The 13,349-nt window shown below is 35.6% G+C and overlaps 2 long non-coding RNA genes across 3 annotated transcripts; both read left to right on the top strand.

The window, feature by feature from the left end:
* The first annotated feature begins 3,589 nt into the window (after positions 1-3,589).
* LOC141615237 (uncharacterized) lies at positions 3,590-6,809 on the top strand. 2 transcript variants are annotated; one of them, XR_012529735.1, is made up of 3 exons: positions 3,590-3,732; positions 4,525-4,582; positions 6,711-6,809. It is a non-coding gene; the product is annotated as an uncharacterized LOC141615237 (long non-coding RNA). The 2 variants fall into 2 exon arrangements; XR_012529736.1 differs by lacking the exon at positions 6,711-6,809 and adding an exon at positions 5,014-5,235.
* A 1,608-nt stretch (positions 6,810-8,417) lies between these two features.
* On the top strand, positions 8,418-10,030 carry LOC141615235 (uncharacterized). The gene is made up of 3 exons (XR_012529734.1): positions 8,418-8,566; positions 9,359-9,416; positions 9,848-10,030. It is a non-coding gene; the product is annotated as an uncharacterized LOC141615235 (long non-coding RNA).
* The last annotated feature ends 3,319 nt before the right edge of the window (positions 10,031-13,349 follow it).

Raw genomic sequence — 13,349 nt, 5'->3', positions numbered from 1 at the left:
CTTACCCAATTACCTCACCTCACATAATATGTAAGTCCTCGGCATGTTTCTTGGTCCTGATTGGTTGGAATACATATGTATGATCGGTAGAAATCGGTTTCATGTTAGTTGCATGCATGTTCTTATAGGTCGAGTTAGGTGAGCGTCTTTATTTCTTTCAATCTCACAAAATTATACTCACCTTGTGCTTGATTTATATGATGAGCGACCCGTGAGAGTTCGACATATGTGAGTCTTGCAAGGTCGACGGTTCAGCAGTTTCAAAACATTAATTTAACTCGTTTGTATTTGACCCGTTGCCACTTTGTTAACATGTTGCATTAAATTGGTTTGGGTGGACAATTTGTAGCTGGTAAGTTGGTCATGTTCTGCTAGTTGTTTTTAGTTGCATTTATAGTTTGCTTGGGGACAAGCAAAGGTTTGGTTTGGAGGGATTTGATGCGTGCATTTTATATATGGTTTTTACCCTATATTTACACGTATTTCTATGTTATTTATGTAGTATCTAGCTACAAATGCCCCCGTATAGTCTACTTTGGTTTGTCTTGTATTAATTGCAGGAATGAACTGGAGATGAGCTAAATCAAGCCTGAACCCGTCCCGTTTGCATTCATTTTGGATTAAGAAGAATTGGAGCCCGGAATTGGTCACCTAAGGATGCGTGAAGTAGCTTCGGAAGGTGTTTTGAGTTCACCTACGCTGGTTCATTGCTATCTACCTCGATCGACTAAGTTGGTTGCTAAAACTGTTCTATCGAGCACTTGTGTATGCTGGAAGACCTCGATCGAGTATTTGCTATACTCGATCGAGATGGGTGTTTATTGCGTTCCTCGATCGAGTACTTATTGTTCTCGATCGAGATGTTTGGACCTTATTATTCTCGATCGGGTAGTTTGATTCTACTCGATCGAGAGGTTTTGTCTTTTACGCAATCTTTTATATTTGCCCTTCGGATATTTTAATTTGTATTTTAGAATAAATAAGGGGAGATAGAACGACGGCATGATATCATCTCTTTTCTAGGCACTTTGTTCTTTAGACCTAAAATCTCTATTTTGGAACTCCTTTGTATTTGGTACCTTCGATCTTTAATTTGTGGATTATTTATTATTGCAATCATTATTCTTGTTCTACTCATCTTTTCTACATTGCTCTCTCTTAATTTGCATAGCAATTTATCATCATGTTTAATTTACTTGTTTTGGTTGTTATTATTATTTCCTCAATTTTTATTATGCATAGCTAATCCTCTTATGCTAGGACATAAGGGGACCCATGGTAATTAGGAAGATATGATTAGGTGATTAGGCTTGGCTAGAATTAGGTTTGTGTTGTTAATCACTGCATTTAATAGCAATTAGTTGTTTGAGTCGACGTATTTAGCTAGTTTATTTGATACACCTTGACCTAGATTGGAAGATTGGAAGGGTTGAGGTCTACAGTGAACAATAGGGCATTCTAATGAGGTCGGAAGCTAAGTTATCAATGTTTTAGGGCGAATAGTGGACCGGAAGGACCTTTTCACTACCCTGCAGACCGAGTTCAAGCTGACCTTTGACCTTAGACTTGATCTCTAGAAAACCATGGTGAACCGACTGTCCTAGCTGTTTCTCTTTCTGGTAATTTCGTTATTGTTTGCTGCTTGTTCTTTATTGCTTCTTTCTCTTTATCTCCGTAGTTTTAGAATCAAACAAACAACTCCCCAAGAAATGGTTACTTAGACGGACTTAGTTTATCATACACTATTCCATCTCCCTGTGAATTCGATACCCGACTGCCTCTACTATATTTTATAGAGACCGGTTAGTTTTATTTTTGATAGGGTTGCGACAGCCATGTCAATATGATTAAAGAAGTCTAGGGGAGTCGGGTCATACATGAAATTGTAAATATATATTCATGCTAAATTCGGTAATAATAACATTGTCAATTGTTTAGGCTTAAAGACACCCACCTCACGATATTAGTGTCAACCATAGACCGGATCCTATAGAAACTCTTGTTTATGACTAGGTCATCCTACTCCACATGCTTAGTCTAATCCGATTCCGTGCCTCTCGACTTATAGAACGAATTTAAAAACTTAATCAATGAAAAATGCCTTTAAACAAAGATTAATCGTGACAATACAAATATGTGATAGAAACAATTAGACAATATTATATCTACCTAATTTATCATTTTACATATATTAGATTTTGCATGGCTTCCCTAGTCCCTAGACTAAGGAAAATTAGCTACTCAGTTTAAATGTAAACTACAAACTATGTTGTAAGAAATGCTAGACATCATTATAGAAATAATATAAACTAAATAGTGAATCATAAACTAAAGATGAAAACTATGTGATATAGGTAAAGTACTAATGATAAACTATATGATAACTAATAATGAAAACGTAAACTAAATAAACTAGAATTAGAATTACCGAAATGGAAATGAACTTGCAAGGAAGAACAATTGAGAACCCAATGCTTGAATAAATTAGAACCATATGCTTAAAAATATTAAAACTAAAGATGAAAACTATGAGAGAATTTTGTGCTTAAGGCTAATAGAGAGTGAAAATAGTGTATGAAGATGTATGAAAAAGATATCCCCTAATGACGGAGTATGGCCCTATTTAGAATAAAATAGGGGCATAACGTAAAATTGCAAGAGGGGGTCAACCCCGATCGGGGTTGCCATCCCCGATCGGGGACGTGGATTTCCGGCTACACTTCTTCGTCTCTTGATTAAATGCTCCAAGGAATCCCATGCAACGTCACTAAGCCTCCTTAATCACTCGGTTAAATGTGATATTTAGCACCCAAAGAGTATCCTAAGAATGTTAATTGATTTGGTCTTTGGATTACTTTTTGGGCTTGACTTTCATTACTTTTTTTTGGGGTCTAATAGTCATCATGCTTGCTTCCACTTAGCTTAATGAACTCAGTGCTTGCTAATGTGATAAAAAAAGCCTCTAAATGCTTAGATTTCTACAAAATGTGATAAAATACAAGCAACACACCTAGAACACAAGATTAGCTCACAAATATACTAATTAAAGTATGATATGCAATCAGAACCGAGCTAAAATAAGGGGTAAAAGTATATATAAAATGAACACATCATATCCTCGTAAGGAATTTTGTACGGAGTACTTCAGTAACCTAAGAAAAAAGAATCGGAAAATAGATATTATGAAATGATATTTAAGCTCATACCTTGGAAGCTGATGTATTCTATGAAGGATTGTTTTTTTGGGTGTTAATGAAAGATTGTTTGTTAATAAGGCAAAAACTATGAGCAGTAGAAGTAGGCAAAGTTAGTCACATGACTGTAATACCCGTGATTTAATAAAATATATATGTTTTTTAAATAATATTTAAATATTTTATAATTAATATTTATAGTTAGTAAGTATGTAGTGAGACGGAATAAAATGATAAAATAATGAATCGGGAATGGATGTGGGCCGTATGTACTGGGCCGAGTGTACTCATGTGATTTAAATAATAATAATAATAATATTATTATAATAAACCTAACCTAACCTAACCTATATGTATATATATATATACTATACCCTATACCTTCCCTGTATTCAAAAACACACACCAAGAACGGAATCGGGAACAAAGAGCGATAGAGAGGTTGCGGCTGAGTAGACAAGCGCAGCAGTGAGAACGGGAGGGCAGCCATCCGAACGACGCCATTAACGCAAGCGTCATCATCCCGTTAGCAACTAAGGTAAACGTGTGTTTCCCTCTTGACAATTATAGTAATTCGTCTGTAAAATTGGGGGTTAGTGTCGGTAGTCAGTGGTGGTTATCAAGGTTTTGGAGGTCACGATTTAGGACGTAGATAGAGTGTTTTAGAGCGAACGAATTGAGTCGTTGGTGGTGCGAATGGGACTGGGCAGAGTAGAACATACTCTGTTTCGGTATCGTCGAGTCCCTGTTCCTCATATAAATTAGGCTTAGGTCGCAGGAAATTTGTGCAGGGAGCTAGTTTGGTTATGGGTAAGGCGATAATGGTAGTTTTGTATCGTTTCGTGGTTGTTGCGCCGAGACCGTCACTTCCCTGGTTGGTTCATGTGTTGCGGGTGTGTATGAGTGTTGGGAGCATGTCTTATAGGTACGATCTTCTTGGGTGCCGGGTTAATTGGGCCGCGTAGTTCTAGCTAATTCGGGTAAGGTTGTTGTGGTTGCGAGTTTATACCTTGTTGCGTGTTGGGATTATTGAGTCAAGGGCTTGGTAAGGAAGAGGGTGAGCAGCGACATTGTACGGGATGGGCGTGGTGAATGATTGAGAGGGGGTTCGTACTTCGTTGTACATACTCACGGAATGCATGGTTTAGTTTTATGTTGTAATCATTAGCTAATGATTAGTTGTTAATTAACTAAGAATATATTAGGTGGAGGTAATTCATAAATATAGTTAACCAAATTATAACTAAGTAATTAAATAAGCTAAGTTATGTTAAGTGGTGAAATAGTTCATTTACTTATTAATTAATTAATATATATATATTATTTGTAGGACCCGATTTTGTAGAAGACCGTTATTAATTGGCTTGTGCGCGGGGAATTGCGAAAAGGTAGGATAACTACTCAACTCGTTTTCTTTTGTGGGATTGAATGGATGCTTAAATTATTATTTTTGGATTATTGTGGTTGTTTATTATTGGCTTGAATTATTCGTATTGGCATACTATTTTATCGGTTATCCTCAGTCTTGGACTGAGACGACATTTGTGTTTATATTGCGGGATATGAGATTATCCTCAGTCTCGGACTGGGACGCCATTTGTGCTTATCCCCGAGCCAGGAGTTGGCGGGACGACGGTGTGGTGGAGCCTCGGTCACGGACCGGGACGACTAGTGTGGTTATGATGGAATTGGTAGTGGTATTTATTCCACATGTTTACATCTGTTAGTTTGTATATTTAATGTTGTGTGATTATCCTACTCAACCTCGTGGTTGACCGTGTATTCGTGAACACCTGTGATGAACCATAATGGGGAGCAGATTTGACAGGTACTAAAGATTAGCTGACTTGGGAACATTGGGATGTGAGCTCGACTTGGACCATAGTTGCTGTCTAGACAACTTAGTTGACTTATACAACTTTATTTATGTTATTTCCGCTGCGTAGTAAATTGTAATGTTAAGTTTTATATTTAATCGGTTGGCAATGTAATAAAACCATTATTTCAGTTAAAGTTATTAAGGTACTTTGGTTTGTTTTAATTTGTATCATTTACCTCGGGCAACCGAGATGGTAACAGTCCTATTTATTGGGAATGTCTTGCTAAAGGCTCCTAAATAAATGGGGGTGTTACAAAGTGGTATCAGAGCAAAACGATACTCAGGCCTAACCAATGAACCTAATAATGAATATAGGATGTGTCTAATAAAATGAACCCGGGTAGAAACTGTTAGGTGCCCCTTTAGGCTTAGGATGAGAAGGTACCCTCACTCCGAACCCCGGCCCTTCCAGTTTTGAACCGGTTACCTCGAGAGATAACTAAGAGTGGGGAAAAAATTAAAATAAATATTGTGTATCTCTTAGGATTCATTGTTGACTTGAAGGTGTTTTGTTTTTATTGATTGGATGTGTATTGTTGATGACCAATGTTACGGGACGTAACCTTGATTCTAAGGAGGACGGGATGGATAAAATAATGATGTGATGTTAAATTGTAAAGATCATGAGCATGAAAGTGATTGTTGAATTTATATTGACTATTTGATTATAGTAGTATCATGTCTAGCGATATGCGGTTATGTGAATTCCGAAACCATGTTATTTACAATATTATTGGATGATTGAATTTGTGATAGGAATAGTTTAGAATAGATGCATAGTGGTATATGAATGTTTTGTGACCAAGCTGTGTTACTACAAGTATAGGAAGGTGTTAGTAAGAATTTGGGAGTTAGTAAAATGGGATGGGGAAGCATGACCTTATTTATCAGATTTTAACCCTATTTGATTTAGTTGCCACTTGATCTCAGATTATTTTCTGAGTTTGGAATTTTTATGAGTGATATCCCAGTGAGATAACGTTCCAGTGTCGTTGGTCTCATGTCTAAAAGTTTTACGGTTTTGGAGAAATAAATACTTTAGTGGACAGTGGTCAGAAAGTTCCTGTACAGTGAAGTTTTCGACAAACGATTTTGTAAAATTTCTCATTTAATATGTACTTAATATTTTTACCAAATTCCAACTCCACTATTTAAAGGACTCAAATATGTTTTCAAATTGATAAGCCACGTTGTAAGGTGAATTTTTGACAATTAATAGTGATTTTTACAATTTGACCTAAAAGTTTTGACTTTTGCTGATCAGTTTTTGTTTCGACCCACTGAATTGTAAAAATCTTTATAAATGGATTATTCGATATTTGGACTTGATTCTTTTTCTCATGCTTTAAAATTTCTTTATATTCTCTGGAAAATATGAAAAGTCAACGTGGAATGTAATGGTTAATTAATGGTGAATTTTGAAAGTTACAGCTTGACCTTAATTTCCAAAAGCGCAAGTTTCACCAAAAAAAAAAAAAAAAAAACAATATTATTTAGTGTTGATAGATATGAGTGGATATGGGGGACCTAATGGGTAGAATTGACCACACCTTATATTTGCAAGTATAGAATGTTTAAAATGTTGAGCCATCTTACCTCGGATAGAAACTTACGTTGCCTTGTTCTACCTTTTATAGAACCATGCCGCCAAAGAGATCTACACCTACACCCTCTACCATGTCCCAAGAGGAGATTGACCATTTGATAGCTATGAATGAGGCTCTGGCTGCGGCATTGAAGGCTAAGGGGTCGATTCGGGATCCAAAGAAAGATGAGTGCTAATATTGCAAGGCATAACCCGACGAAATATGACGGATTAGGTGAACCATCTTTACTTGGGGATTGGCATATGGAGTTTGATAACCTTTTTGAGTTGCTAGGATGTCCTGCGGAGATGCAAGTAGATCAAGCTGCTTACTATTTGAGGGGAAAAGCGGGTTTGTGGTGGAATCGTAGTAAGAAGGTCTTAAGGGAAGCTTGGAGGGAGAGTGATGAACCTTTTATCACTTGGAAGGGTTTTAAGGAGACTATGAGAGCTGTATTTGTACCAGAACATATTAGGAGTAAGATGAGAGCTGAATTTGACTCTTTCAAGATGGCTGAGGAGATGACAGTAGAGACTTATTATAACAGGTTTATGGAATTGTCAGAATACGTAGCTGATTTGAATTTTAGTGATGAGATGTTGGCTCTCAGGTTTGAGAAAGGATTAACAACTACTATTAAGAAGAGGCTTGCAGCTGGTCAGCCAAGTACCATGGATGATGTTTACCAGAGAGCTGGGCATGCAGAGAGGATTGCAGATATGTTAAAGGAGGAGAAGAAGGAGAAGGAAGGGAAGAAGGAAAAGGGGGAGAAAAGGAAGGCTGAAGTTGTGGGTGATGAGAGAAGTAAGAGGGCATATGGTGGATTTGGGTATGGTGGGAGCGTGGGAGTTGTTCGTGGAAGTGGTAACTCGATGTTTCAGGCATGCTACTCTTGTGGCAAATACGGACACAAGGCAAGGGAATGCAGATCGACGGCAAAATCCAATAATGGAAGGGGAAGCTATGGCAATGGGAATCGTGATGGAGGTTACTATACTCCTATGTCGGGTTATGGGAGCAATCAAAAGTCAGGAGGTTGGAGTAACCAGAGAAGCTATGACAATAGACAAGACAATAAAGGTGACCAGAGTAATGGTGGAAAGGCATCCGGAACAACTAGTACGCAGACAAGGAATGGGGAGAAGGGTAACTAGTTCTTGTTGAGAGGATTAGAGTCTTATCATTTATATAAGTATTAAGTTGTTAGTAGTTTAATAAAAGAGTAGTAGTTCCGAAACTTCGGGACGAAGTTTATTTTAGGGAGGTAGAATGTGACACCTCATGATTTAAGTTTATTTTGTGATATATTTTCATATTTTACGTTTATTTTGTGATACATATTCAGAAGTATGATATGGTTTCATAATGATCAAATGAGTTAATTCTGTTGCAATGATAATGAGTTAAAAAGGGGATTCACATGTGTTGATGGTTTCATAGGGCTTTTGTAGCATTTGGGATGAACTTCGGGACGAAGTTCATTTTAAGGGGAAAGATCAGAATACCCGTGATTTAATAAAATATATATGTTTTATAAATAATATTTAAATATTTTATAATTAATATTTATAGTTAGTAAGTATGTAGTGAGACGGAATAAAATGATAAAATAATGAATCGGGAATGGATGTGGGCCGTATGTACTGGGCCGAGTGTACTCATGTGATTTAAATAATAATAATAATAATATTATTATAATAAACCTAACCTAACCTAACCTATATGTATATATATATACTATACCCTATACCTTCCCTGTATTCAAAAACACACACCAAGAACGGAATCGGGAACAAAGAGCGATAGAGAGGTTGCGGCTGAGTAGACAAGCGCAGCAGTGAGAACGCGAGGGCAGCCATCCGAACGACGCCATTAACGCAAGCGTCATCATCCCGTTAGCAACTAAGGTAAACGTGTGTTTCCCTCTTGACAATTATAGTAATTCGTCTGTAAAATTGGGGGTTAGTGTCGGTAGTCAGTGGTGGTTATCAAGGTTTTGGAGGTCACGATTTAGGACGTAGATAGAGTGTTTTAGAGCGAACGAATTGAGTCGTTGGTGGTGCGAATGGGACTGGGCAGAGTAGAACATACTCTGTTTCGGTATCGTCGAGTCCCTGTTCCTCATATAAATTAGGCTTAGGTCGCAGGAAATTTGTGCAGGGAGCTAGTTTGGTTATGGGTAAGGCGATAATGGTAGTTTTGTATCGTTTCGTGGTTGTTGCGCCGAGACCGTCACTTCCCTGGTTGGTTCATGTGTTGCGGGTGTGTATGAGTGTTGGGAGCATGTCTTATAGGTACGATCTTCTTGGGTGCCGGGTTAATTGGGCCGCGTAGTTCTAGCTAATTCGGGTAAGGTTGTTGTGGTTGCGAGTTTATACCTTGTTGCGTGTTGGGATTATTGAGTCAAGGGCTTGGTAAGGAAGAGGGTGAGCAGCGACATTGTACGGGATGGGCGTGGTGAATGATTGAGAGGGGGTTCGTACTTCGTTGTACATACTCACGGAATGCATGGTTTAGTTTTATGTTGTAATCATTAGCTAATGATTAGTTGTTAATTAACTAAGAATATATTAGGTGGAGGTAATTCATAAATATAGTTAACCAAATTATAACTAAGTAATTAAATAAGCTAAGTTATGTTAAGTGGTGAAATAGTTCATTTACTTATTAATTAATTAATATATATATATTATTTGTAGGACCCGATTTTGTAGAAGACCGTTATTAATTGGCTTGTGCGCGGGGAATTGCGAAAAGGTAGGATAACTACTCAACTCGTTTTCTTTTGTGGGATTGAATGGATGCTTAAATTATTATTTTTGGATTATTGTGGTTGTTTATTATTGGCTTGAATTATTCGTATTGGCATACTATTTTATCGGTTATCCTCAGTCTTGGACTGAGACGACATTTGTGTTTATATTGCGGGATATGAGATTATCCTCAGTCTCGGACTGGGACGCCATTTGTTCTTATCCCCGGGTCAGGAGTTGGCGGGACGACGGTGTGGTGCAGCCTCGGTCACGGACCGGGACGACTAGTGTGGTTATGATGGAATTGGTAGTGGTATTTATTCCACGTGTTTACATCTGTTAGTTTGTATATTTAATGTTGTGTGATTATCCTACTCAACCTCGTGGTTGACCGTGTATTCGTGAACACCTGTGATGAACCATAATGGGGAGCAGATTTGACAGGTACTAAAGATTAGCTGACTTGGGAATATTGGGATGTGAGCTCGACTTGGACCATAGTTGCTGTCTAGATGACTTAGTTGACTTATACAACTTTATTTATGTTATTTCCGCTGCGTAGTAAATTGTAATGTTAAGTTTTATATTTAATCGGTTGGCAATGTAATAAAACCATTATTTCAGTTAAAGTTATTAAGGTACTTTGGTTTGTTTTAATTTGTATCATTTACCTCGGGCAACCGAGATGGTAACAGTCCTATTTATTGGGAATGTCTTGCTAAAGGCTCCTAAATAAATGGGGGTGTTACAATGACTCACATCATAATATCTACCAAAGTTGGCCAGTGTGAGTGGTAAGGGCTCTCATCTCTTAAACAAGTGGTCAGGGGTTCGATTCCTGACTCTTGCGAATGAAAAAGCCAAACTTGGGAGGGGTCAACCCATTAAATTGCCTTCAGTACCCCGAAGGAGATTGCCCCAGCTGTCGGTATGGGATACTCCTGGTCAACACCAAAAAAAAACTCACATCATAATATCTAAGCAAAAAATAATTTTATATTTAAAATATCAAATTTGCAATAATTAAAACAATTATCAGATGTATATTTAAGGCAGTAAATCAATGAGAGTGTAAATTTCCATCAAATGACGGTATAAGCGAAATCAATGGATATACAGAGTATAATTTACTAAATTTAGGAATCATTATAGCATAATTACTTGGAATTCACAAATCAATACTATATATTAATTTCAGAAACCAAAGGACTTCAATGTAATTAAAGAAATCTATACAAATTAATTATACTATATAGTTTTAAATCGATAACACCGTGTGATGGACCTGATAAAGGGACCTCAATGTAAATATTATATAGTTTTGGTTAACAGTATAATATAAAGATGCCTTGATGAAGAATATTTATGGAAATTACATTAAATTAAAGTAATTAAATTTAGAAAATACAAGAATATAGTGATTTTCCTTAAAATTAACATGTCCCACTTATGAAATTAATTAGTATCATCATAAAATTATACATTAAATTAAATGTAGTAAAAGTAATAGTAGCAGCAACGAGATTAATAAAATTAACGGTATTAATGTGGAAGTAGTGACAATTATAATAATGAGATAGTTGGAGTGGTGAAAGTAACTACGAATGTAGTGAAAGTAACAGTGGTAACGATGAGAAAAAGTATGAACAATTAAATAACCAATCAACTCAGGAAATATTTTATTTATTTAAATAGTGGCCGGATAAAATTAACGGGAATAATGAATTTAACAGAAAAAAATAGAGGAATTAGTAAAAGAAATAATAGTAACCACGAGAGTAGTGAACGTAATGACATTAAGAAAGAATGTCGTGAAAGTAATAATATTAATAGCGGGGTAGTGAACGTGTCTCATAATTTGAAATAAATTATATTAATAGTTTATTTCATTTGAAAGTAAATTATATTAATAGTTTATTTCATTGAAAATAATAATATTAAGAAAGAATGTCGTGAGAGTAATAATATTAATAGTTTATTTCATTGAAAATAAAATTAACGGTAAATAGAGGTAGCCCGGGCGAAGCCGGGCGCCAAACCTAGTATTACTATACAACTGGTTGTATAATAAGCATTGTACAACCATATACATTAATCCGAGCTTATATGCAATTTTATCGAGTTTTGTAAGAGTTTATTTTTTTATGTTTAAGTGTGTGAGTTCAAAAATTTTAAAGTATAGCTCAGATTCTTTTTAATAAAACTCGAAAACTTTAGTACACAACTCGGATTCTACACCATACAACCGTATACAACTGGTTGTATAATCTACTAATTGCTTAGAATTATACTCCAGTACACTTGAGGGTGGAATTTGCATAGGATGGGCGGGAAAATTGAGTAGAACAATGAAATTTTGGAATGAGAAGTGTCGGAGTGGTTCTTGTTTACCAAATTAATACTGTTGTAAATTATGTAGCAGAAGTAAATACATGTATGTATTTTTGTTTTATACACCATTATGATAAAAAAAAATCTCATAAGTCGTATGATATAAGACGGTCTTATAGAATAATTAATTTGGTTTTATTAGTATAACAAATACTGAGTAACCCCGTAAACACTCGCATAATTATATTTGATTAGAAAATGAAAAACATTCAAAGTGGGTGGATTAAATCATTGGAGCGATAATGCAGATTTTTGGAAATCCTTGAGAAGTAATAAATCAACTAGTGTAGCTCTCGTGCAAATGTACGGTATTTTAGATACAGATATTTTAGAATTTAACAATTAATTAAACTAATATAATTTACCTCTATTTTGAAAAAGGTAGAAAATTTGCATATGTAATTCCAAGATGATATTTTATTAGCCTTATTTATGTAAAAGTTAAAAATGATTGATGTTATGAAAATAATTAAGAGATAAATATAGTTTAGTAAGTATTGATAATGAACACTAATTAATTAGGAAATCAGTAGAATATTACCGAGGCGAGAAATTTAAACATGAAGGTTTAGAGATCTGTTAATCTTTTAGGATATAGGAGATTTTGATCCACAATTTCTTATTTCATAGAAAATCAATGAATTTTTTATCATAAAAATTGTGGAGGAAAATCTTTTGCATACCAAATTTGTGCAGATTCTAAGCATTTCAATTTTATGAATATATCAATCGTTGGTTGGCGTAGTGGTAACATGGGGTTGCGCTTGGTAGGGAAGTCTGCGGATCGATCCCCCACAACTGCGATTGGGAGGGGTTTAAATACCGTAATCCTTGGACACGCCCCGAAATCCGGAATAGTCGGCCCAATGTGGTTCGGATTACCGGATGGTTTAGACCAAAAAATTTTATGAATATATCCAATTAAAAGATTATATTCATTTATAGTTCAAGATATACCTATAGAATAGACTATAATAATAAGAAGCCCAATTCTTGATGCTAAAATTTTAGGCGAAAAAATTTGGAGATCCACCTATTCTTTCAGTAAATAGGGGATGTTACGTCGTATGAAATATGTATTTTAATGATTTTTTTTATACATCAAAGTCATAGATTTCATTTTCTCGATTTTATCAAATTATTATAACAAATTTCCTTTTTTGTCGCGAAGTTAAATTGTTTATAGTTTAGTTTTGTGCATAATAAGGATGAGCCAAATACTTCTCTGTTAATAGCACAAATGAAAGATTTAGTTATTTGTCGTTTATAATTTGATACCTATGTTATTTTATTTTAATTAAAGAAGTATAATTTAGAGTTGATTGAAATTATTATTGTAACACCCTCATACTCCAAGTGCCTTACCAGGACCACCCAGGTATAAGGATGTTACCATCTCGGTTACCCGAGGCAATGATAATCAAATAAACAATAATGAAACAACGTTTAAATAGAAATACTTTAGTGAAAGGTTACAATCCAAAAACCAAACCAGAATACGTATACATGTTCTCAAACCAACTGTCTACTGATCTAACTGAAATGT

This window comes from Silene latifolia, chromosome 11 (assembly GCF_048544455.1).
Source record: "Silene latifolia isolate original U9 population chromosome 11, ASM4854445v1, whole genome shotgun sequence".
NCBI lineage: Eukaryota > Viridiplantae > Streptophyta > Magnoliopsida > Caryophyllales > Caryophyllaceae > Silene > Silene latifolia.
Note: the sequence above shows the minus strand (reverse complement) of the source record. Positions and strands in the feature narration are given on the sequence as shown.